General features: G+C 42.0%; 1 protein-coding gene across 2 annotated transcripts in view; it reads right to left on the reverse strand.

The window, feature by feature from the left end:
• Positions 1-25,420, reverse strand: part of PTPN14 (protein tyrosine phosphatase non-receptor type 14) — a 190,796-nt gene extending 165,376 nt beyond the window's left edge. The window contains exon 1 of one of the 2 annotated variants that reach the window (XM_030557532.1): positions 24,484-25,420. The gene's annotated coding sequence lies outside the window, so the exon portion shown is untranslated. Of the gene's footprint in view, positions 1-12,118; positions 12,185-24,483 lie in introns of those variants that run through there. The other variant, XM_030557533.1, reaches the window with a different exon arrangement.
• Between the last annotated feature and the right edge of the window lie 219 nt (positions 25,421-25,639).

The raw sequence follows: 25,639 nt of genomic DNA on the forward strand, positions 1-25,639 counted from the left end.
TTTTGAATTGTATCTGTATCTCTTGTACCAGGTGCTGTACCCACTCTATTTAATTATGTTGCTCTACAACTGTCTCATTCAAAAGGTCATTGTCTAAATAATACAACTCTCAAATGTACATCTTTCAAACTGTGTTCACTCTCGGCTCACACTCTTACTCTTCACTCATTTAGGACTGGACAAAATACAACGGGCTGCAGCCCCACAGTGGCAGGAAAAGGACAGAATAATCAGTTTTTCAGGCTTACCAGGCATGAAAGCCAGATATTTTGTCTGATTTATTATTATTATATTCTCCACCACCACCACCTTTGGCCCTTAGAATGTGTCCTTGTAATTTCTCACTATGTGTCAACCAACACATCTGTGTTTAAATAAGCTCTGTACACCAACTACTACAACCGATGTTTGACAATGTCCTTTGCCCATACTTCCACCAATTTCACACAGTGTTGTAATTTATTCCTACAGTTTTGTTTTTTTTAACAAAAGATCAAAGTGCAAGGAAACTCTGAGGTATTGGTATCAAGTGCATTTTGACATTCTGCCTTTAAACGTGGTGTGCATGTTAGTGGGGCATATATGTTATAAAATTCAATGTGATAATTTTAACGAACATTTCAAGGTTACACACACAGATTAAAAGTGATTATTTCATTATCTGATGTGTTTACGATCCCAACCAGAGGAAATATAACTGTGGAGATATATTTTCTGGGCAGGTCTAGACATTACTTTTTCAAGCAGAACCCTACAATGAGCATGTCAATAGGTAACATGACACTGCTTTCACAAAGAATATTACTGCCTACAGTCTGTAACTAAATGTTTTAGTTTGCAGGCTTATGAAAAACCATAGAAAAGAACAAGGCTTGTGTTGCAAGTAAATATAGTTGGCTACATAAACTGAAGACACAAAAATAAAACAAAACAGCTGCTAGATGAGAAGCTTCCTCCTACTCCACAAAATAGTTCCTAATTTTTTTTTAATTAAAAAAAAAAAGGTAAGTAGCTGCCAGCATTGACAAGCTGTTCTCTTAGATATGCAAAGCAGAAGAGAAGGTATCTAATTTATAAAATAAGGCCCTGATCCTGCAATGAGCTCTGCACACAGACAACCCCGTGATCAAACAAAGCTCCACTGACTTTGCTGGCTCCATGCAGGGACAGGTCTCCTCCTGCATGGAGTTCATTGCAGGACTGACGCGTCAAACAACCCAGCACTGTTGAGGCAGTTAGGGTTATGCATTTCAGCGGATATATAAAATATACTCGTAAAATTGTCGATCCAACATGTTCAACAATCAAGAGATGAATAATAAATAAAGTTTATTTGCTTTTTGAGCCACTAGGAGGCATGCAGGTCACATTTCCAACTCTTCTCTTCAGCCATGAGGTCTGGAGACTTGGTTTTAGTATTAAACAAAAAAAGGATTCTCACATAATTATTCATCTCCAGGAAGTGAGGCTTTAAGTACGGCTTTGTCTACACAACACAGTTCTGTGGGCAAAAGGCAGCTTTTGTCGACAAAACAGTGGAGATGCACGTACCACAATGCTCCTCCTACCAACAAAACTCTCCCGCTTTGCCAACAAAATCAAATCATTTTGACTAGAGGCGTAGAGCTTTCGGTGGCAAAGTTAGATCGACAAAGTGTCAGTGTAGACACTCCATTCATTACATCACCATAACTGGCCTCCAGGAGGTAACCCACAATTAGGGTGACCAGACAGCAAATATGAAAAATCGGGACAGACGGTGGGGGGTAACAGGCACCTATGTAAGAAAAAGCCCCAAATATCTGGACTGTCTCTATAAAAATCAGGATATCTGGTCATTCTACCCACAATACCCACCATGACTGCTGGGCTCACAGCTCTGAACCCTGTTGCCCTGCATCCAACTTCACAGACGTGCTCCCATCCCCTTTCAAAGCCCCAGGAAGTTTTGAAATTGCTCAGTATGGAGAGCTCACATAGCGACTGCTCAGTTGAGCATGCCAGCTCCCAGCAGCAAACGCATTCCTGCCTGGACTACAGCGGAGGGGGTGGATCTCCTTGGTTTGTGGGGAGAGGAGAATGTGGGAGAACTCGGAGGGAGTCACGGAATCAAACATTAACGTGGAATCCAGCTCTCCCCAGCACTAGGACCACAGTGACAAGCAGGCAGGGCAGGCTGCTGCTCTGGGCAGGGGAGGGGGGGAGGAGCAGAGCAAGGAAGGGAGGTGGGGGCTGATTTGGGGTGTCCCTCTCCCCCTGCTGGTGTACCAATCTCTGCTGAGCTGGAGGTGGGGAGAAGGGGAACAGGGGGACACCAGCTATCTGTGCACCAGCTTCAGACTCAGGATTGGTTGCTTCCGGCTGTTGCCTGAACTTAGAGAGACAGCATGCTGACACACTCACTCTCCGCCAAGGCACACACTTCTCTGTGTGTGTGTGTGTGTGTCTCTCTCTCTCTCTCTCTCTCTCTCTCACACACACACACACACACACACACACACACACACACACCAAAAGGATGTGTGTTCAGCTGTGTCAGCCTGGTCACATTACTGAGTGCTACTTTAAAATGTGATTTTAAATGTACACCAACACACATTACTGTGGCTCAGGGCTTGTCTACACTGGCAAGTTTTTTCAATGAAACTAATGTCACCGGGGCGGAGGGGGGAAATCAACAAAAGCAAAGTCGCCAAAGTGTGTACATTTGCTCCCTCTGTCGATAGATCCTGTCCACATTCGGGGCACCTTTGTTGACAGCGAGAGCAATGGACTGCGCCACTAGGTGCTGTGAAAATGCAGAAACGCGGCGCATCCAGGGATGTGAAAAATGGACTGTCATGCACGGCTTTGTGTCCCATCCCTCCAAAGGTTTCTGGCTTCCTTTTGCACCGTTTTTCCAACTGTCATTCTTTTGTATTGCGCACCAGGATCTGCAGAGAGGGTGGATCCCGCATGTCTCTCCTATGCGCTGTTAGCAGTCGTGAGGACATTGCATATGGCAGCACAGTTACTTGCAGAATTACTTGCAAATTTTGCAGAGGATGAACTGCAGGTACCTGAGTGTGATATGGACGGCAGCAACTTATCAATGCTTTGTCCATTCCCAAAGAAGCTGCATGTGGTACACCATTGCTTTTGGGCTAGGGAAACAAGCACTGATTGGTGCGATTGCATTGTCATGCAGGTGTAGGATGACGAGCAGTGGGTACAGAACTTTAGGATGTGTAAAGAAACCTTCATGAAGTTATGTGATGAGCTGTTCCCCGACCTGCAGCGCAAGGACACCAGATTGAGAGCTGCTCTTTCAGTAAAGAAGCATGTTGCAATCGCTGTGTGGAAGCTGGCAAATACAGACTGCTATCGGTCAATTGCAAATCATTTCGGAGTAGGAAAGTCCACTGATAGGGCTGTAATACTCCAAGCGTGTAAGGCAATAAATCGCATCCTGCTGCATAGGGCCATGACTCTGGAAAATGTGCATGAAATAGTAGATGGCTTTGCAGAGATGGGTTTCCCTAACTATGGTGGGGCAATTGATGGCACAAACATCCCAATTTTAGCACCAGATCACCTTGCCTCTGAATACATCAATAAGAAGGGATACTTCTCCATGATGTTGAAGGCGCTTGCGGATCACCAGAGGCATTTCACAGACACCAATGTAGGCTGGTCTGGAAACGGGCATGAAGCACACATCTTCAGGAACAGTAGCCTGTATAGAAAGCTGCAGGTGGGGACTTTCTTTCCAGACCACAAGTTCACAGTGGGGGATGTGGAAATGCCCACAGTAATCCTGGGAGACCCAGCTTACCCCTTACAGCCCTGGCTCATGAAACCTTACACAGGGCACCTGGACAGCAGCAAGAAGCACTTTAACAACAGGCTGAGCAAGTGCCACCTGATAGCTGAATGTGCCTTTGGTCGTTTGAAAGCTCGCTGAAGGTGTCTCAATGGCAGGCTAGACCTTACCGAGGATAATATTCCCTTGGTCATAGCCACATACTGCACTTTGCATAATCTGTGTGAATCTAAAGGTGAAATGTTTGCTTGGGTGTGGAGCACTGAAGCAGAGCACTTGGCTGCACACTTTGAACAGCCAGATGCTTGGATTGTCAGAGGAGCCCAGAGGGCTGCTATTAACATCAGAGAGGCTTTGAGGAACAACTTTGACAATGAGGGGCAGTAACACGTCTGCTTTGGAGTTGCTTCCCTGGTGCATCCATGCACAATTTTGGGGCCCAAGATCCATGCAACACAATGCTTCAGAAGCCTGTTTCCAAGAGTCAATTGATTGCTATACACTTTTGTAGAACACAGAATAAAAAGGCTGTACCATTAAATACCTTAGCCTTTAATTATTGCTTAAAAAGGGTAAAACCTCACAACTGTGTGTAGCTTCAGCTATCATTGTGCAAGCTGTGAGAGTGGGTGGAGTGATGGGGAAACTCAGAAGTGCTGTGAAGTGAAAAGAAATGTGTGGGCATAGAGGGGGGTGGGGTTGGCAAAGAATTGTGCATCTGCATGTGCTGCAGTGGACGTCGACCATGAAGCTGCTCAGTCTGCAGCTGAATCAAACACTTGAACATCTCTGTGTGATTCTCCATAACTTTTATCATCCACTCTGTCACTTGCCTAGCAAAAGCAGCATTCTCTTTTCTGTCCTGCCTTTCGGCTTCCCAGCACTTTCCGTTCCCTGGTGTGTCTCTTATCGTGCTGCAGCACCTCCCAGAACACGTCTTCTTTGCTGTGTCCAGGGTTTTTTCTTATCTGCTGAAGCCAGTCCATGGGCTGCGTGGTGTGTTCCTCAAGGTCTGTGCTGAACAGAAGAGGGATTGTTACATTCCAGCAAATGATTGAAACATTTTAGTAAAAAGGGCCTTTTGCTAGCAGAAATCACTTTCTGAGATCTAGGCAGGCACACTGCTCCACGAGCACCCCAATCACGATGAGTGTCGGCAGTGGGGGGAAGGCGGCTGTGCATATGGACAAAAAGGTCACGGCTTGCAGGGCAGCTTTGCAGGGAACTCATTCTAAAATTATCCCCTACTTTTTCACAGGTGGCCAGCCTGCTGGCTGACATCTCGCTGCTGCAGGTGACCAGAGAAAATAGGACACAACTGCTGAATGCTTGCAGCTTTCACCCCAGTCTATATGCAGCTCAGTTATGTGGCACTTTGGTCCCAGTTCCAGTGATTGCTAAATGGCATGGTACAGTTTCCTACAATGGGGGAACTAACAAGGCTGCAATCCCTTGGACTCTGTGGCAGGGGATTAACAAGTACCTCTTTGAAACTTTCCAGAACCTCTCTCTGGAGGATTCTCTGCAGGTCTCGATGTCCAGCAACACCCTGCTTCACCATGTGGATTAGCTACACAGAGCACTGTCCAGTTCACAGAAAACACTACCTGCCTCCCACTTTTCGATTCCCTACATAAGCCACAGCCACTTACCTGGCACCTCATCTGCTTCCTGCTCCCCGTTGAGCACTTCTGGAGTTGCTAAAAGTTCCTGGCTGCCTGCACCACTGGGCGACCCCACTGGGAGCTTCACATCCTCTTCTAGCTTAACTTCTTCATCCAGAATTTCAGCCTGAGAGCTACCCCCTCTTTCAGCTGCATGTGAAGTATCCACGGGGCTATCGGCAACGGAGGTGGAATCACTGCTGAGGATAGCATTCAGCTCTTGACAGAAGCGGCACGTTTTCGGTGCACCACCGAAGCGATGGTTCACTTCCCGTGCCTTAGGGTACGCCTGTCTCAGCTCCTTTATATTTGCTCTGCACTGCTGCGTGTCTCAATCAAAGCCCTTTTCACGCAAGCCTCAAAAAATTTGCCCATGTGTGCCCCAATTCCTCTGGGTCACTCGCAGCAGCATCTGAACAGAATCCTCTCCCCACATACTAGTCAGATGCAACAACTCAGAGGTGGTCCAAGCGGGAGCCGTTTGGTGTGATAGCTAGCCAGGCTCTCCTGGGAAGTCCCTCTGGGAAACCAGCAAGCAGGAAATGAGATTTAAAATTCCCAGGCCTTGCAAGGGGGACGGGCGGGTTGGCTGCAGGGCAGCGGAGTTCAAACCGCTGACCAGAGCTGCAGCATGGGAGTTGTGGGATACTTTCTGGAGGCCAATACAATACAATAAAAAAAAAATAAAATAAAAACTATGGTGTCTACACTGCATGTTTGTCAACAATAAAGGGAAGGGGAAAGACAAAAGTCTCTTGCAGGGATGGAAGTTTCTTGTCACCAAAACTACGCGTGTTTTTTTGTTTGGTTGGGTTTTTTTTTCCCCAAACAAAGTCACATTGCAGTGTAAAAACAACAAGGAGTCCAGTGGCACCTTAAAGACTAACAGATTTATTTGGACATAAGCTTTCTTGGGTAAAAAACGTCACTTCTTCAGATTCATCACTGGACTCCTTGTTTTTGTGGATACAGACTAACACAGTTACCTCCTGATACATTGCAGTGTGTATGCTATCGCTGTTTTGTCACCAAAAGCTAGTTTTTGGTGACAAAACTTGCCAGTGTAGACAAGCCCTCAGTATTAATATGCTCCTTCAAGACATCCTCCAGCTGAATAGTCCCCCGTTGGGCTCCTTTTATAGCCTTGTGTTCATAATGCACAGCACAATGCTGAACAGCAGTGCAGGATCCATGCTACCAGGGAAGTTGAAAAGTGGCTGGCAATCTAGCAGAATGTCCATGGAACGATGGGATTGAGAAACCATCATGTGACACTGTACCTGCTCCCATGAGGCATTGCAAACCCTTCCCAAAGTGCACTGCAGCCAGTTGCACAGTGGGATAGCTACCCACAGTGCACTGCTCTCTATGTCAATGCAAGAGCTGCTAGTGTGGTTGCACTCTACCGACACAATGAGCATAGTGTGGGCATGCAACAGTGGTTTAATTACAGCAAAAACAACAAGGAGTCCTGTGGCACCTTACAGACTAACGAAATAATTGGAGCATAAGCTTTCGTGGGTGAATACCCACTTCGTCATGCGTCTGACGAAGCGAGTACTCACCCACAAAAGCTTATGCTCCAATACTTTTGTTAGTTTATAAGGTGCCACAGGACTCCTTGTCGCTTTTTACAGATCCAGACTAACATGGCTACCCTCTGATACTTAATTACAGCAGTGGCTGTATGCTGGCATAATTTGCATCGACAAAACTGTAGTGTAGACAAGGCCTAAGCAAACAAATAAACACATGACTTGCAATAATATTACAAGAGTTAGCAACACTATAATGGTCCCAATTCTCCACTTCTTTGCATCTTGAGCAGTTATTTATATCTGTTGAAAGAAAATATATTGAAGAATATTAACTTTGTCTTGATCACCACAGTAATTCCAGGCAATCCTGCTTATGCATTTATGCTACCGTCCAGTGGACAGCAAGTTAATAAGAAAACCTCCTCCAAGGCATGCTTGCTACATATGGAATGGATTTCTACTGAGAACCTGAGCTTGGCAAAATAAGCAAGCAAACTGCCAGGGTGTGAGCAGTGCTATTCCCACAAGTAAGTGGCTTTGGGCAGACCTGACTCTTGTGAACAAAGCAGACCACATAGGTCACTTAAGCAGTGAAGTGCACTGCAGGACAGTGGTGAAAAGACTCTTTGTACAGTACGTGATATTGTGTGATCGATTCCTGTCCACGACAGCACTACACCAGCAGACTTAAGAACTTTACTCAAAGCAAGTTTAATCCAAAACAGAGATGTGCTCACCTTTGCACCACTGGGAGCATGTCTATGGAACTGTTCAAGGCATGCTAAGTGGTCCAAATGGTAGTTAGCATATCAAACTTCTAAGTGTAACCAAGAGTACAAAATTATGTTACTAAAGAGATTGCCTGATTCACCAAGAAACTGGACTACCTATAAATATGTACTTTAAGTGTCTCCTGCTAAGTTTTATACTGCTATTATAAGTGGTTATTCCAGTCTCTTATTAAATATGAATCTCCCCCACTCCTACAGATTTGCATATGGTAAGAATTATCAAAGCTTGTGAACACAGATGTCATATAAAATCTGGTTTATATTCTCAAACCACCACCAAGTGGGAAACCTATTTGGTTACAAAAATTAGAACACTGTTAGGTTCCCTACTCCATCTTTCTTCCAGTATGGAATTACTGGTGCTTTGTCCAGTCTTCTTGTTAGTGTTGTAGGTAATGCAATTCCCTCTGACAATCTTGAGAAATTATTCCACAGCCTAATAACTGATATCAGAAGATTTTGCCTGAAAGGCAACGTAAATTTCTCTCTCTTAGTATGTATCATGAAACACCTTTTATTTGCTATTCTTTTTCATCACTAGGTCTCTGCCAACATTACAGTTTCACAGGTTTCTCCTTTCTGCCAAATGTGATTCAGACTATTTTTCCTAGACATATTAGCGTACCTCTTTTCTAAACTGAATCATGTTTTTTTTAATTTCCTACTCAATTGTTATTTCCTTTATAGCACACCTAACAAGCCCTGCATATTGTAAACCCAGAAGTTTGGTATTACATCTGCTAAAGTAAAGACTATACTCTAAACGGTCACTCTGCTTCTAAAAAGGCTTCCCCATGCTCAGTGAATTCAAAATCATGCTCTACAATATTGAAAAAATCTATTGCTTGCTCTCTCATATCTATCTTCTTCCTGCAATTGAACTTGACACCAGAAGAATCTCCAAACTCATCCACGAATGAAGTTATTATCCCTGATTTCATAAAATCTTCTCTCACTCACACTATTTGTTTCATCCTTGGAATGTTCCAGGATAATTAATGACTTCCTTTACGGATATTGTTATATCCTTCATACTGGTATCTGGAAGGTAGCATATTATTCTGACTGACTGCAAAACACCACATGGAGATGTTGAGAAGTACATTCACTTCCATCCTCTTTATAGCTACATTTTTTGGTTGGAAGGATTAGATTTTTAACAGTAAATGTTGGTAAACATTAACGTAGAAACACACAAATCAAGGAAAAATATTTGCTTATTTGACAATAAGCAAAATTTACAGCTAGGCAAAGTGAAAAAGATGCTGCTTGGGAACTTATTAGAATTTGATTTAAGGATATTTACTTAGTTAATTGTCATTATCATATGTCAAAATATGTGTTTTAATTATTATAAGACTAACTTTTTGATTCTCAATGGCTACTGCCATTAAATAATTGTCTGACCCCCTTATAATTTCCTGCAACTGTGAACATTTAAATTCACATTTAAATTGATAACAAAATTCTTAAAACACATTATTTAAATGTTCACAGTTCCACAAAATTGATAAAAGTTTAAGAATGCATAAAAATAAACATTGACATCTGTTGAAATTATTACAAAAAATAAATATTGAATTCTGCCAAGCTAAATATAAATGAGGCTACTTAGGAGCAAAGAACAACCAAAGCTAAGTGGCATGTAATAATATGCACTATTCCTTGAAGTTAGCTCTTGGAAGTCCCTTTTATATTACAGATTTAATTGCATGACATTTGCTCTATTGGCCTGAATACACAGTCTCACCAGACATGAATATTTACTTCAAATATATTTTATATGAAAAGAATTGAAAGAGAAATTTCACGGCAATTCCCAGAGACTTAATGACAGTTGTTGAGTATACTAAACATTCAGGCATGACCAGAGGACTAAGCTATTTGTTAACAAACTTCTACTGTATCACAAGCTTAAAATCCAAAATTTAGCATTTGTAAATCATGCCGGGAAATCCTATATTCACATTAACAGAGGTTAACATTACTGGCTCAAACAACAAAGAAGTGCAAATTGCCTCAAACTTATGCCCACCCCTTGTCAGATATTTTCACAGATTAATTACTGCCTGGGTGACAATCTAGAAAGCCAAGTAAGACTTTCCCGAAACCTATACAAACCACATTTATAACCTCTGTGGATAAAATTATTTGTATGTTGGAGGTAATATCATACCCATCACTAGACAAAAAGTTTAGAAAGTTGCAGAAATATAGCTCATCTACGTTACTTGTTTATTTCATCAGCAGTGCAGCATTGCAAACTCACAACTTTATGTTACAAAAATATGGAGTTGTACTGTAATAGTAACTTAAATATTTGTTTAGTTATTATGTCAGTGACACAAGAGATAATAGAAGGAACTACAGCAAAGCAGAACATGGTTGGTAGGAAGAAAAAAGAATAGTAAGAAGTTACAGGCCAGATCCTCTGAGACGTTGAGTGCCTCCTGAGGGCTAGAAAGCAGCCACAGCTCCAAATGACTTCAGAGGAATTTGAGGGTGGTCAGGACTACATAAGAGGTGCTCATCTCTTCACAAGACCAGGCATTATGACAGTAAATAATTTCTCTCATAAGCCATGTTCCCCCAAAATCATTTAATTTGAAATCAAAACATATTGCAGGAAATACACAACACTAAATGTACGTTTAATAGTTTTATCATTAAATTACTTCTCCAACCAATATACCTTCAAGAAACTAGCCAGCTAATCATTACTAATGAGAAGAGTAGATAAGGACAATTTGTACAAACAAACCTACAAAACTAAAATACATGTGCCAGCTTTTACCCTGCCTGCTTGTTGTATTCGTTCCTATACCCTTCCTTTTTTCTCTCTCTCCAAGCCCCCTTTGGGATAAGAACTGTGCATTTCTTTATATTTGTACAGAGCCTGGTACCTGCTGACTGCTACTGCAATATCAAAATAATTCAAAATAAGAAAAATAGAAGGAAATCTGAACATACAGTACATGGCAAAATAAGGCTCTTTTCCTTACAATAACTCTTCTTTAAACATGCCTCTCAAGAAAATGCTGAGATATAATAATATTATATGTAAAATATAGCTACAAAATATAAAATGTAGTGTCTAGGATACATTTTATACTTTAAGAGGAGTTTATATTTCCTAAATTTCACAAAGAAACTGAATAAAACTAGTTTTTGAAATGTAACCATCAGCAATGAACGAACACACTTGGTATGCTGGTGTTATATACTACATTACCTGGATAATACTCTCTTGTAATATTTTAGTTTTCACTTTTATGGCTGAGACACTACTTTAAGCACAAATGAATTTTGTAAATGTCATTGAACTGTAGAGAGGAAAGGGATTAAATTGCATGCATCCGCAAGAAATAAGTTTTGAGATAATCATTCCACCACTTCTTTTCTTTGTTCTCGGAATGCCGGACACAAGCATAACTACTGCAAAGCAACAGCAGCCACCAGTTTATGTAGAAAGGCTACAGTGCTGTGGTCTGGTTTACCTTGACATTGCACGTTCACACAGCTGTCGCAAATCAGTTGTTGCAAACAAAGGGTCCAATGTGGCAAGTAACAGGAGCCCCAGTAAGTTAATTACAAGAGTTCTTATGGTTTGGAGTGGACCAACTGGCCAGGATAGGGTGACCAGATGAGATGAAGAAAATATCGGGACACATGGAGGCAGGGAGGGGGTCCGCTGGCGGAGAAAAAAAAAAAAAGGCCTAGTGCTGCCGGTAGAGCAAAAAACAAACAAAAAAAAGGCCGGGTGCATCGGGATATCTGGTCATCCTAGGTCAGGAGGAGGAGGTTTTCTTAGATAGCTTAAACCTTCAACATACTGTTCAGGGGGTAGGAAGTCACCAAAATGCTGACCGAACTCTGTAGCTCCAACCCAGTAGCTGGGAAACTCAACTAATGAAAGATGCCTGCCAAGGGAAAGATCCAGGAGGGTTATAAATGAAGCATGTTCAGAACCCCCTTAGCTAACTTCCAACCAGCCTCGGAGTTCATCAGGGATTTCTATTTATACTTATCCTTCAGATAGTTTTCCTACGAAGAGTGGAGTTTGCTTTCCTCATCTACATTAGGGTGTGATTTCAAAAGCACTCAGCACTGGCCTACCTCTACTCTCAATGGCAAAGTGTTACCATTGACTGCAGTGGGAACAGAATTAAGCCAAGCCTGTGAGTGCTTTTGAAAGTCCCAGCTCTAATGTTTAGCAGCTTGGATGTTTTGTTTATTCTGTGTCACAGTAAACAATGAGGTCAAAGCTTGTGGCAATGTAGGTGAAGTAAGCGCTGTCTCACCAGCCCCAGAAGTGAGCCTTACCCATAGGTTGAGGGTTTAATGCAGGCTTCTCCAGCAGGGTTGCCCAATCTTCTGAGAGGAAGTTCTAAGGGGACAGAACATACAGTAGGCACTAAGAAACTCGAGCAGAGGACTGGCTACTAGTAGCTGAATCTCAGACTGCCAAACCCCCATGATCAGGCCTGTCCAAACAGATAGCTTTATCATCCTCATCAATAAAAGGCTGCAGCCAACTTTATCTACAAGTCAATGTGTGTCTTTTCTCAAAAGACAGAGTCCTGTGATAAGAGCTAATCTAAGAAACTTGAAGAATGTAAACTATTTTTTCCTGGTAAGAAAACACATGCACAAGCACAAAGCTAGAAGGATTACTGTTGACCTCACCCTCTCTGCCTGATTCAGGTCTTGGCTACACTGGTGCTTTACAGCGCTACAACTTTCTCGCTCAGGGGTGTGAAAAAACACACCCCTGAGCGCAGCAAGTTACAGCGCTGCAAAGCACCAGTGTAAACACTGCCCCAGCGCTGTAAGCTAATCCCCACGAGGAGGTGGAGTACCTGTGGCGCTGGGAGACAGCTCTCCCAGGGCTGGCACTGCAACCACACTTGCACTTCAAAGCGCTGCTGCGGGAGCGCTCCTGCGGCAGCGCTGTATGGCTGCAAATGTAGCCATACCCTTATCCCGGGTTATGGCCTGCTCCAGTGCCCACTGAAGTCAACACGCCTTGGATCAGGTCCATAGTTTTTAAAAGGATGTCATCCTAAAAGGAGGACAAGCACCCTTCATATTTGTACAGGAATGCTGGTGTCTCCCAAACTCAGGAAACTAGAAACTAAGGCAAATATTGTAGATATTCATCTTAATAAATACTCGGGGCTTCATCCTCACCGCCAACATGAAGTCAGCAAAAAAACTTCAGTTTTATTTTGTGAATAATGTTAAAATAATGGAATTGGAAGGAAAGCCCGGGACAGTTCTCACTTCCATGATACTGAAAAAGCATTTATTCAGTGGCCACAGCAGGGCACAGTTTAGCAGCAGATCCTCTTAGTTCCATTTGGCTGTGGGGAACTTCGCAGAGTTTGTGAATGTGGCTAGATAGGATACACTTTATGATATGTAAGTTCTCAAACAGAACTCTTTCTCTGGAAGCATGAACAGGCAGTGTTGTTCATGTTACCTTAATCCAACCTTCAGAAGTGGCGTGCCGAGTCTTCATTTATTCACTCTAATTTAAGGTTTTGCGTGCCGGTAATACATTTTAACTTTTTTAGAAGGTCTCTTTCCATAAGTCTATAATATATAACTAAACTATTGTTGTATGTAAGTAAGTAAGGCTTTTAAAATGTTTAAGAAGCTTCATTTAAAATTAAATTAAAATGAAGAGCCCCCTGGATTGGTGGCCAGGACCCGTGTGAGTGCCACTGAAAATCAGCTCGCGTGCCACCTTTGGCACACGTGCCAAAGGTTGCCTACCCCTGCTAATCTGTAAGAACCCCTATCCCTTCTCTTTTGCAGAATCAGTGCACTCCACAGTTCGGACAGATACAGGAACTTAGCTAATATTTGCAAATATTAGCCAAGTCCTTTATTCTGAAGCACTGAACAGATCTCTAGGTAAGTCTTCATATAAGTATCTAATACATTACACTCCTGATTTATAAGCAGTTATGTACTATTGACCCAATTTGTCTGCAGAAACAGCTGCAACTCCTATTGATTTAAAAAAGGGTATTTCCACTCTCAGTTAAAGGGATTGATCTGGCACTCACTGTTTTCCCTTTGAGTACACCAATACAGTTTTCAAATATTTCTTATACTTGTACTTTTAAAAAAAGTTACAATATGCATAGAAAAAATTCTTAATAATGTAATAAATTAGAAATGGAGATGTAGTAATTAATCTGTTTCTGTTCACTTACACATCTGACACAGATGCAGAATTTTAAAAAGTCTGTAGTTGTATTAAAATTTCAGAGGTAATTAAGCAGAGTAAGAAGTATTCTCTATTGCTATAAACTATTGAATTATTTTTCTGAAAAACCCACACTCACTAAATTACACACGTTCTGCTCCTTACATTCAGAGAATGGCTGATACGGTTCTGACATTTAGAAGGTTTCTCACATTTACCACTGTCATGTAGATGTAAACAATTATCCCAATCCTCTTTTTCAAGAGAGAATTCAGGAATATTATGCATATGTTAAATACATGGGTAGTTTACAATAAGTTTTATAGAATGTTGTTTTCAAATAAGCAAATTATACCAAATAGATTACATTATTTCAGCGTCAGGTGCCAGTGGTAATTGCCCCATGGTACTTTAAATAGAACCTAACTGCCAGCTCTTCTCCCCTCTCGGCTAATCCTCATCACAGCCCAGTGTGCCCTCCATAATACATAAAACATAATACAATATTATCTTATATCATCGTTATGTTTATTTCAGGACCACAAATGGAAGTCCCAAAATAGGCTTTCCTTTCCAGCATTGGTGTAGCTATATTAAGTCCTCTCATTACAGGTTCATTATTTTTAACTAAAAACCATCAACACACAGAACACAGCAATTGTCATACTGTGTCAAACCAGCCATCCACTTAGCCTGTTATCCTGTTTATGACAGTGGTTTATATACTATGTGCTTCAGAGGATGGTACAGGAAATCCCACAGTGGACTATTATGGAATAACCCCAAGGGACGTTTCTTCCTACACCATGTCAGAGACTGGTTGACTTACAGTATATATAAAATCCTTTTATTAAAAAAAAATCCTACTTGGCCTCAATGATATCGTGTGGCATTGAATTCCAATGATTAATTGTGCATTGTGTTAAAAAAAAAAACTACTTTTCATCAGTTTTAAATTTCTTGCTTTTTACATTCATTGGATGTACCCCAGTCATGCATTATAAGAAAGGGTAAATAGGAAACCTGGTTTACCTTCTCTATTCTACTTATTATTTTATATCCATATCATGTCCCCTCTTATTCATTTTCCCCCTAAAACAGTCCCAATGTTTTCAACTGATCTTCATATGGAAGTCTCTTAATTACTTCCCTTTCTAATTCTGCTATACTTTTTTTGAGATAGAGTGACCAGAAACGAACACAGTATTCTGAGTAGAATGTGGCCACTGATTTAAATATGTTAAATTCTATCCTAGTCTTTATACATCCTAGTATTTCATTTCCTTTTCTGTTCACTGCAACACAAAGTAGATGTAGAAAGTTTACTGAACTCATCAAAACCCAAGTCTTTTATTCTTAGTAGATAATAAATTTAAAACCCAGTAACATGTATGAGCAGTTCAACTATTTCTTCCAACATGCATAACCTTGCCTTTAACAGATGAAATTCAATGTTGATAATCGTGCTGCCCTTTCATCTGGCTTTGTTAGGTCCTCTCGGTCTTCTCTGGTCTTGACTCACCCAAATAATTTTGCATCAGCAGCAAATTTTGGCACCTTACTGTTCAGCCTCTTTATTAGATCACTAAAACATTAAACAACAGTTCTTCAGAGTTTGTTTTTGCTCAGAGTCTAATTCAATTAGACTATTATCATAATTCTATTACTACTACATAAAACAAAAACCTAACTAATGGTGGGCCCCAATCTTGGTACTCCCTAGGCACTAGAGTAATAAACATAATAAATAATAATAGAAATATACATCTTGGTTTATTTTTCACAAAATTGTAAGGGAAGAAAGCAGTTTGGGCAGTGTGTTAACTTTTCAAAGTTTGGGTTTTACTCCTCACATTAGCAGAGCAACAGGGAAGCCCCTTAAAGAATGTCAAATTGGGATTAGATTACGCAAGGTTTCTGTTAATTCTAGAATACCAAAGGTTTGACATTTCAAATACCATGCTGACTCCCTTAAGAGGAATGTCTTTCATATGGATCTGTTTTAAGATTACTATTTCATTACATTACTAACTATCAAACAAAGTATTTTTCAGTAGCTGCTTGAAAATAACCACAATTCTTTACCAGGCTAGCAGCAGTAGGAAAAACTGTGGCGGATGAATACTTAGAGCCAGAGGAGCTTTAAAATTCTTGTCCTTAAGCAATCTCTCAGTTACTTTAAGCAGTGATTAGAGATGCATGTGGTCTTGAACAGGAGGAGATGCCACAACACAAAGCCTAAGCACAGAAAAGAAATTTATAAATGTAGATGCAATCTACAAAGTCCAAGAGGGTCAATCCCCATGAAGGGGTTGGAAGGCAAACCACTGTGCACGCACAGTTATGTCACACTTACCTTATCATGATCTAATGTTGCTAATTCATTACAATATCATCACGTCAATGTCATTGCAAGTAAAGACAACCATAATAACCAGGATCCTGCAGTCCTTCCTCTCACAAAACTCCCCTTGAACTCAATGAGAATGATTATTAAAATGACTAATGCTATAGTATATTATCAAGTACAAATCCAACATATCAGATAAAGTCAATGGAGACTGTATTATGATTTCAAATAAAAATGTGCCATTTGCACTATCTTAAAGAAATGTATCAATAAAACTATATTAAAGATATAACATTGTAAACCCCAAGGAAATTCCGAGCCATAGTTCCATGTTGTCCTTTACCACTCACTGGAATCACTTATCAGGAGGTCCAGCACCCTGTGATAATATAGTTTCACTGAGAAGCAAATATTTATTTTTGCCATATGCAGGGCTGGCTCTGGCTTTTTTGCCACCCCAAGCCAAAAAAAAAGGGGGGGGGGAAGTGTACCGGAGCAGCAAAGCAGGGGAAAAAAAACTAAAAAAACACGGTGCGGCCGGAGCGGCAAAGCGGGGGGGAAACAAAACAAAAACGGTGCAGCTGGAGCGGCAAAGCAAAGGTGGGGGGAGACAATGGCACGGCCGGCAAAGCAGAGGAAAAAACAAAACAAAAAACCCTACAGGGCAGCTGGAGCCAGGGTGCAGGGGGACTCCCTGTGCTGCAGAGTGCATGTCCAGTCTACTGGGGGGAGAGAGAAAGAGAGAAGGGGGGCAGCCAGGGCTTCAGTGGGGCGCTCGCCACGCAGCCGCGACTGCCGCGTTGCCTGCCAGGAGGGCTCCGCGCCACTCCAGTCGGTGGAGAGGGATGGACGCGGGCTGGCCTGCCGAGTTTGCTGCAGGGCACTCCCCTCCTCTGCGGCTCCACCCTCTACAGGGTAGCAGGAGCAGCGAACAAAAAAAAAGGCTGTGCCACCCTAGGTTTGGTCAGAATGCCGCCCCATACAATCTGCTGTCCCAAGCACGAGCTTGCTCAGCTGGTGCCTGGAGCCGGCCCCGGCCATATGGGTGAAACGTACAGAGAAGAGAGAAAATATACACACAAACTGAATACAAACTGCCTATCTGCTCTTGTGGCTAAAACATAGGCTAGGTAATCAGGAGATCCTAATTCCCATGTTCATTTCATAAATTTGTAAAATTAGAAGAGTACTGAACCATTGCCAAAAATACCAGTGACTCATGACTAAATAAAATGGGACAGAACTATTCGAGTGCAGTGGCTCTAGGGTAATAGTAGTAGCTCACCAATGGAGTGACTAAATGAGGTAAACAGGCATTTGTTTATCTAGTCTAAATTAATTTCAGTGTATGTTCCCATTTTTCTTCCAGTCTTTTTCTATTTCCATCTCTTCAGTTTAAACCAGGGGTTCTCAAACTAGGGGTCAGGACCCCTCAGGGGTCACAAGATTCTTAAATGGGGGGTCGTGAGCTGTCAGCCTTCACCCCAAGCCCTGCTTTGCCTCCAGCATTTATAATGGTGTTAAATATATAAAAAGTGTTTCTAATTTATAAGGGGGTCGCACTCAGAGGCTTGCTATGTGAAACGGGTCACCAGTACAAAAGTTTGAGGACCACTGGTTTAAACAAACATTTTGATATGTTATTTATAGTAATTATTTTCTTTTAGTTTCTTATTAATTTTTTTAATCTCTAAATTATTTTTCTTGGTTTTTTTAAGAAGTGGAAAACCGATTAAAAACACTTTTCAAAAAAAAAGTTGACATTTCAGGGTTTGGGGGTTTTTTTCCATTTCAAAGTGTTTAAAATGGAGCAATTTTTGATCTTTTTAAATTTCACAGAATGTTTTCACCACAAAACTTTACAATTTTTTTTACTTCTCAAACACTCAATTTATAATAAATTATAACAAACATAATCGAGGGATTTATTTTTTTTAAAAGAGGTGAAAATAGAACAGAAACCACACAAAGAGGTGAATGAATTTGAAGACTTTCCAGTGTAGCTAAATATGATTTTCAATAAAGGAAAAATCTAGATAAATTTCCCTAACAACTTTGATAAAAAAAATTGTAAAACAAAACAAAAATCTGTGAATAATATTGTCTGTGAGAGGCCATTTTTTTATTACAGGTCTTTTGATTTGAAAAACTTCCATATGCTCTAATTATTTCTTCTTGTGGTTTTATTATTTTTGTTCTTGTTTTCTGTGTTTTTCCCACCATTATTGTTAGTAATTATTATTAAATCTGAAGTGGTCCCCATTGCACTAGGCAATTGTTTAAAAAAAAAAAATTATCAATAGCCAGACAGAAAATAACCAAACAATAGGTATGCAACACCTCAGAAATACAAACTTCCTACACTCGCCCCCATAACCCTATCTCCCAGTATTTAGTTTCCCAGAACCAAACCCACCCTTCCTCCCCTCTGTGTACATGCCAACCACCAGCCCAAAGTGCCCTCCTTTCAGTCTGCCCACCTCTTAAAACAGCTGCAGGTTCAGTCTGTGAAATACACACACACACACTGGTTCAAAGCGTGTGAAGCGCTGCTCCTGGGTAGTCTCTACATTCACTCTTTACTCTCTCCATGGGCCTTCCCTCACCTGGATCAGCCCACACTCACCCTCTCCCAGCTCTTCCATCCACTTTTGTTAAGTCAACCAGATCGATGCGCATTTGCTATTATTCTTCACCTTCCCTGGATCACCATCCCTCCCAAATTCTTTCCCTCCCTCCTATTCCACAAAGTCTGCAACCACAATCTCTTTAGTCCTTCCCACCGAAGGTGATCAGATGTCCCAATATCAGGACTTTGTCTTAAATAGGCAACTATACCACTCATCCCCTCGGTTTAAAAAAAAAAAAAAATGACCCAATTTTTCCACAGTTGCTATCTGGCCAACCCATTCCCACCCATCTTCTGGAGTGCCCTCTTCTCACTATTTTCCTTCATTTTGGGCTAGGAGTCTTCCTCCTCAGAACATCCACTTGGGAGTCCACATTCCTGAAGTTCCAGAACTTTCCTCATTTTCCAGGGGTCTCTGGGCAGGCCACAAGAGGTTTCAAGAGGTTAGGAAACCATTGGTAAAAAATCACTTATGGCATAACTCAATGCTGTTTGGGGGGGCGGAGAGAGGGTGAAGGGGTGTATGAGGGGGATTCATCTCAAACTTTCCTGCAGTTCTGCTGCATCCTATAGCTATGGAGTATAGAGAGGAGGAGTGCTGGCACATTGATCTCCTTAACAGGCTGAAATTAGTTGGTTCAGTAGGAGCAGAGCAGGAGAATAGACTAGTTGGGAGGGGAAAAAAATAGCTGCAGGAGGGAATCCATCTGGGAGGAGAGGGATCTGGTATGGCTGGTAATCAGGGTGATCACCCTGGGTTCTAACTTCTACGGGTGCCAAATCAGCATATGGGAGACATCCTTCAACCTTTTTCTTTTTTGTGCTCAGTTACTTGGTGGGAATAAGGGGGCAAAACCACTTTTTATTTAGGATGGAAGGATGGCACTTGGAACTGGCTTCTTTTCTGCTACCCCACCCTGTTCCATGGGGTGGGGGAAATTAGACATGCGCGTAGGACTAAGAGGTCAGGACACAATCCTGTGCTCTAGAATTAACTTTGGGCTTCTCTTCCTGGCTCTGCCACACACTAGGTTGTAACCTTGGGCAAGTCACTTAATATCTGTACCTCAGTTTCCCAATCTATAAACTAAGGACAATAATATTTGCCTACCTCAAGAGGCTCTGTGAAGCTTAACTCAACAGTATTTGTAAAATGCTTTGAGGTCCCTAAGTATTATAAAGATAAAAATTATTTATTAAAATATTGCCTTACAAAAAAGAGTCTTTTAGAACTTAATGGAGATTAAATCAATAGGGTTCTATGGAAATTACTCTGAACCACCTGTGTAATAAAGAATTATCTTAAATATCCCACAGATTTTACTACAGAACTACATGCTTTTCTAGAAAATTCCCTCAAAGTCTATAGATGGTCAATAGTTGTCTCACAGGAGAAATGGTCTTTACAGCTTGTTTCAAAAACAACAAAAAACTGCCCTTATGAAACTTTCTGTTAACATCAATGTTTTTAGGCACAAGAGGATTAAATCAAGATTGTTGTTATAGTGTAGGGATACTATAGCAATCTCTATTTTTGTAACTGTGCTTGATTAATACATACAATCATACTATTTACATATGAATTATTATGGGAAAAACGTATGGACACACTTAATATTTACACATACAAGCAGCCCCAGTGACTTCATTGCATAAAATTAAGCACATGGGTAAGTCTTTGAAGAACTGGGACCTATAATTAAAAGTACTGAGTATGAAAGCCTAATGAAAAACTTTCTAAGACATATTAAATAACTGCATTCTTACAATAGTTATTTATATCAACAACCTAACTACAACTTGGGTAAAACAGAACTGACTTGCCAATGAAGGAACCTGATTTATTAATTTTTTTAAGTGTGCCCTTCATGCTACAGAGTCAAATAATACACTTGTGCTTTAGCACTATGTAATCAATTCCAGATCCAAAGTAAGGACAAATAAGATGAAAAATATCTGTGGTCCTTTGACTACATTGGTACATAACAGTTTTCAAAAGCACCTCTGACCCTTCTTCGGGCTGAAAACTTTCTCCATGGTTGGTTTAGCCTTTTTTTACAAACTTGAATACAATCAAACAAACAAAAAAAACCCTAATTCATGGAAGACTGTTCCATATTTAAGCAACAACAACTAAGGAACAAGGCATCTGCTGGCATTTAATGACCAGCTGAGAAGTATATGAAGAGACACTAACAACAGTGGCTAATTAATCCTCGAGGAACACCACTGTATTATAATAACTGTAACAACTGGTATGCAAACATTTGAAAGTCACAGATTTTAAATGTTCTCTTTTTTAGACAAATTTGTATGTACAAAGCAGCACTAAGGGCTCCATCCTGCAGTCTTCATCCACGTGGGCCCTAATCCTGCAGACAGAACTGCAGACAGACAGACCCATTGTAATTGTACAGAGCCATCGGACCTTTACATGGGCACAAGGGTTTTCCCATACAGATGTGATTGCAGGCTTGGGGATCCAGGAGTTGTCCTATGGATTTAAAGGACTATCGTTTGAATAAGGGCTTTGCGACTGGGCCCCAAATCAGCAGTTTGAATGGCTCAGAAACTTCTATATTATGCCCACTGGGTCTGGATTTAGGCCCCAATCCTGCAAGAAACTGCTCCAGCAAACGCTCTGTGTCTGTGCAGAGACCCACTGAGATCAAGGGAGGTCCATCTTCATAGTCATTTACAGATCATTGCCCAAATCCCACTTTATGCATGTATAAAAACTACATTAACCTCTGATACTTTAAACATCAGTACTGGGCCAAATAGTTGAAACAATAGTAAAGAATAAAATTGTCAGACACCTAGAAGAATATAAATTGTTGGGCAAAAGTTAACAATGGTTTCTGTAAAGGGAAATTCTGTCCTACTAATCTATTAGAGATCTTTGAAGGGGTCAACAAACATGTGGACAAGGGGAAGCCAGTGGACATAGGATACTCAGATTTCCAGAAAGCCTTTGACAAGGTCCCTCACCAAAGGCTTTTATGTAAATTAAGTTGTCATGGGATAAAAGGGAAGCTCCTTTCATGGACTGAGAACTGGTTAAAAGACAGGGAACAAAGGGTAGGAATTAATGGTAAATTCTCAGAATGGAGAGGGGTAACTAGTGGTGTTCTCCAAGGGTCTGTCCTAGGACCAATCCTATTCAACTTATGATGGAGAAAGGGGTAAACAGTGAGGTGGCAAAGTTTGCAGACGATACTAAATTGCTCAAGATAGTTAGGACCAAAGCAGACTGTGAAGAACTTCAAAAAGATCTCACAAAACTAAGTGATTGGACAATAAAATGGCAAATGAAATTTAATGTGGACAAATGTAAAGTAATGCACAGTGGAAAAAATAATCCCAACTATACACACAATATGATGGGGGCTAATTTAGCTACAATGGATCAGGAAAAAGATCTTGGAGTCATCGTGGATAGTTCTCTGAAGACGTCCATGCAGTGCGCAGAGGCAGTCAAAAAAGCAAACAGGATGTTAAGAATCATTAAAATAAGGGATAGAGAATAAGACGGAGAATATATGATTGTCCTTATATAAATCGATGGTACACCCACATCTTGAATACTACGTACAGATGTGGTCTCCTCATCTCAAAAGAGATATACTGGCACTAGAAAAGGTTCAAAGAAGGGCAACTAAAATGATGGGGGGGAGGGTTGGAATGGGTCCTATATGAGGAGAGATTAAAGAGGCTAGGACTTTTCAGCTTGTAAAAGAGGAGACTACGGGGGGATATGATAGAGGTGTATAAAATCATGAGTGATGTGGAGAAAGTAGATAAGGAAAAGTTATTTACTTATTTCCATAATACAAGAACTAGGGGACACCAAATGAAATTAATGGGCAGCAGGTTTAAAACAAATAAAAAGAAGTTCTTCACACAACACACAGTCAATTTGTGGAACTCCTTGCCTGGGGAGGTTGTGAAGGCTAGGACTATAACAGCATTTAAAAGAGTATTGGATAAATTAATGGTGCTTACGTCCATTAATGGCTATTAGCCAGGATGGGTAAGGAATCGTGTCCCTAGCCTCTGTTTGTCAGAGGGTGGGGATGGATGGCAGGAGAAAGATCACTTGATCATTACCTGTTAGGTTCACTCCCTCTGGGGAACCTGGCATTGGCCACTCTCGGTAGACAGGATACTGGGCTAGACGGACCATTGGTGTGATCCAGTAGGGCCGTTCTTATGTTCTTATATGTTAAACCAATGACCAATGTTAGATATGAGCAACAGTCTTCCTAAAAGGGCAATAGCAAATCCTGGAGTCTGTATGTCATTATAATGTTTGATACAGACAATTCAGAGAGACCAGACAACGGTGACAACCTCCAACAAGTGTCTCCTAAAAATGTAGTTGTCTTCTTCAAACCTCTCCCACCATCATAAGGTGGGCTGATGGCTTCAAGAGCTCCTGCTTAAGGGAGCCATTTTATAGACTGAAGTCACAAGCACTAAGGAATTCTGCATACAGTAAGTGTATTAGTTTCCACACATTTTAATATCAAATGTCTATGCAGAAACAGAGTAAAAACAATTCATTCAACTGTGAATACTGCCCTTGATTTTGGGCCATATACCACAATCTCAGGAACAATCTCTGAGTTATCATTCACTGTTATTGCCCAGTTTACCGGTAACTATTTGTTTCTATAGATAGGTGCTTATAAAAGAATTGCCTTTGCAACCAAAACTACAGTGTTCACCGTAATGCCCGCACATGCAGACACAAAATACCTACTGTATGCCCCCACATGGATTGGAAGGGGAGGTTACTTTTGAATCTTTTAAGATTCATGGACTTTGGCACATTAGGAATGAGAAGAGATGTCACAATGCTCACACAGTCTTGTAATATTGTAATTTCTGCCCAACTTGTTACAGCCTTTGCTGTAGAGGAATGGCCAGTGTAGACTTGACTTGTAACTAACAAAGAACAAGGTAAATCCATCCAGTGGGGGTGAGGTAGGGGAGAGGAGGATCCTGGAAGCTAAACAGAGTCATGCTGCAGTGTAACTAAGAAAGCAGCTCAGCAGAAAACTTAGCTTGTCCCCAGCTGTTTACAAATATATATTTATATTGATTCTATAAATCATATATTGTTTAGACCTTTGTTGAGTATATTTCTGGATCAGGGCTTTTATAATTATAGTCACATAAAGTGACTGTGTTTTATTATAATTCACAGATCAGCATTCATTTGCAGCAGCATAATCACGTTTAGTTGGGATAAATTTGCATTATATACACATACAGTAATGTGTCCATGATTGCGTTACGACGACGGATGACAAATTATAATGGATGGGAATAGATTTTTATACGCACACATACGCCATAAATTATGTCAAGACTGTTTTGAAAAAGTCACTACCGCTCCAGCGCTGCGATCAGCGGTACAAGCAACTACAAGTTCTAAATTAAAACAAGCCGGACAAACTTCAGCAAACTCTGCTGCTGTTGCTTACCTGCGTTTACATGTCGTGGCCACTTCTCGTCTGGGACAGGGGCACTGGGAATGGGCTCTCCCTTCCTCCCGAAAAGGCAACAAGGGTAGCTCAGGCTTCGTTCAAAATCCCCCAGGAGGGTTTCCCAGTGGAGAAGGTTTCCGTCTTGACCAGGAGAGGGATCCCAACTGGTGAGGTGGGGACAAAGTAGGAACCGGTGCTGCCAGGAAGAGCTGATTGCTGGGACGAGGAGAAATCAGGGTGGTGCCTGATTTGGGGGCTCCCGGAGGAGAGGGAGGGAAAGTAAACCACCGCCCCCACCCAATAATCTTGTCCCCGCTGCAGCGGGGAAAGTTTGAAGGAGTTTGAGGAGGCGGAGGCCGGACGTTGCGGCCGGCAGGGGAGTTTGCAGGCGAGCAAGGGAACCGTGGGCTCCCGCTGCAGCCCACGGGGGTGGGGGTAGGAGAGAGGGAGGGGATTGTTGTCCCGAGAGAGCGAATGGGGCCGGAGGCGGCGGCTGCAGAGCGAGTGCGTGTCGGAGTCGCTGCGGAGCGTGGGGCTGGAGCGCGGAGTCACAGCCCTGGAATCCCAGGAATGCGGAGCGGCCGCTGCTACTGCGGGGCCCGGAGACGTCGGGGACTTGACATGGGCTTTGTTGTTGTTTTGTTTTCTTTGCAAAGGCGGAGGAACGATCCCTGTCCGCGGGAGGAAGAGGAGGGGCGGGCTCCTTCCAATCCCGCCTGCTGCAACGCTGCCAAGGTCGAGACAGAGCCGCGGGACGGGTTTTTCGCCGATTTCCCCTCGGAGCCCCCCCGGCTGCGCTAGCCCCGCCGCGCCCCTTCGCCTGCGCTACCTTTGCAACCCAGTTCCTCCAGCCCGTGTAGCCAGGTCCAAAGAGAGGGGGCAGGGAGCCAGGGGCACCCGGCGGCTGGGAGAACAGGGAGAGTCTGAGTCTACAGGGAAGGGAAGGGTTTGGTTTTGGGGGGTGGGGAGCGGGAATGTTTGAGGAGGAGGAAAGGGCTGAGTCAGTCCTAGGGTGTGTGTTCGCTCTGCGGGGTCTGAGGCAGCCCAGGGGAGTCTTTTGGAGGCCCGTTTCTCTGCTCCTACCTCCTAGGGTGACCAGATGTCCCAATTTTAGGGACTTTTTCTTATATAGGGTCCTATTACCCCCCACCTC

This window comes from Gopherus evgoodei, chromosome 3, assembly GCF_007399415.2.
Source record: "Gopherus evgoodei ecotype Sinaloan lineage chromosome 3, rGopEvg1_v1.p, whole genome shotgun sequence".
In the NCBI taxonomy this organism is placed as follows: Eukaryota; Metazoa; Chordata; order Testudines; family Testudinidae; genus Gopherus; species Gopherus evgoodei.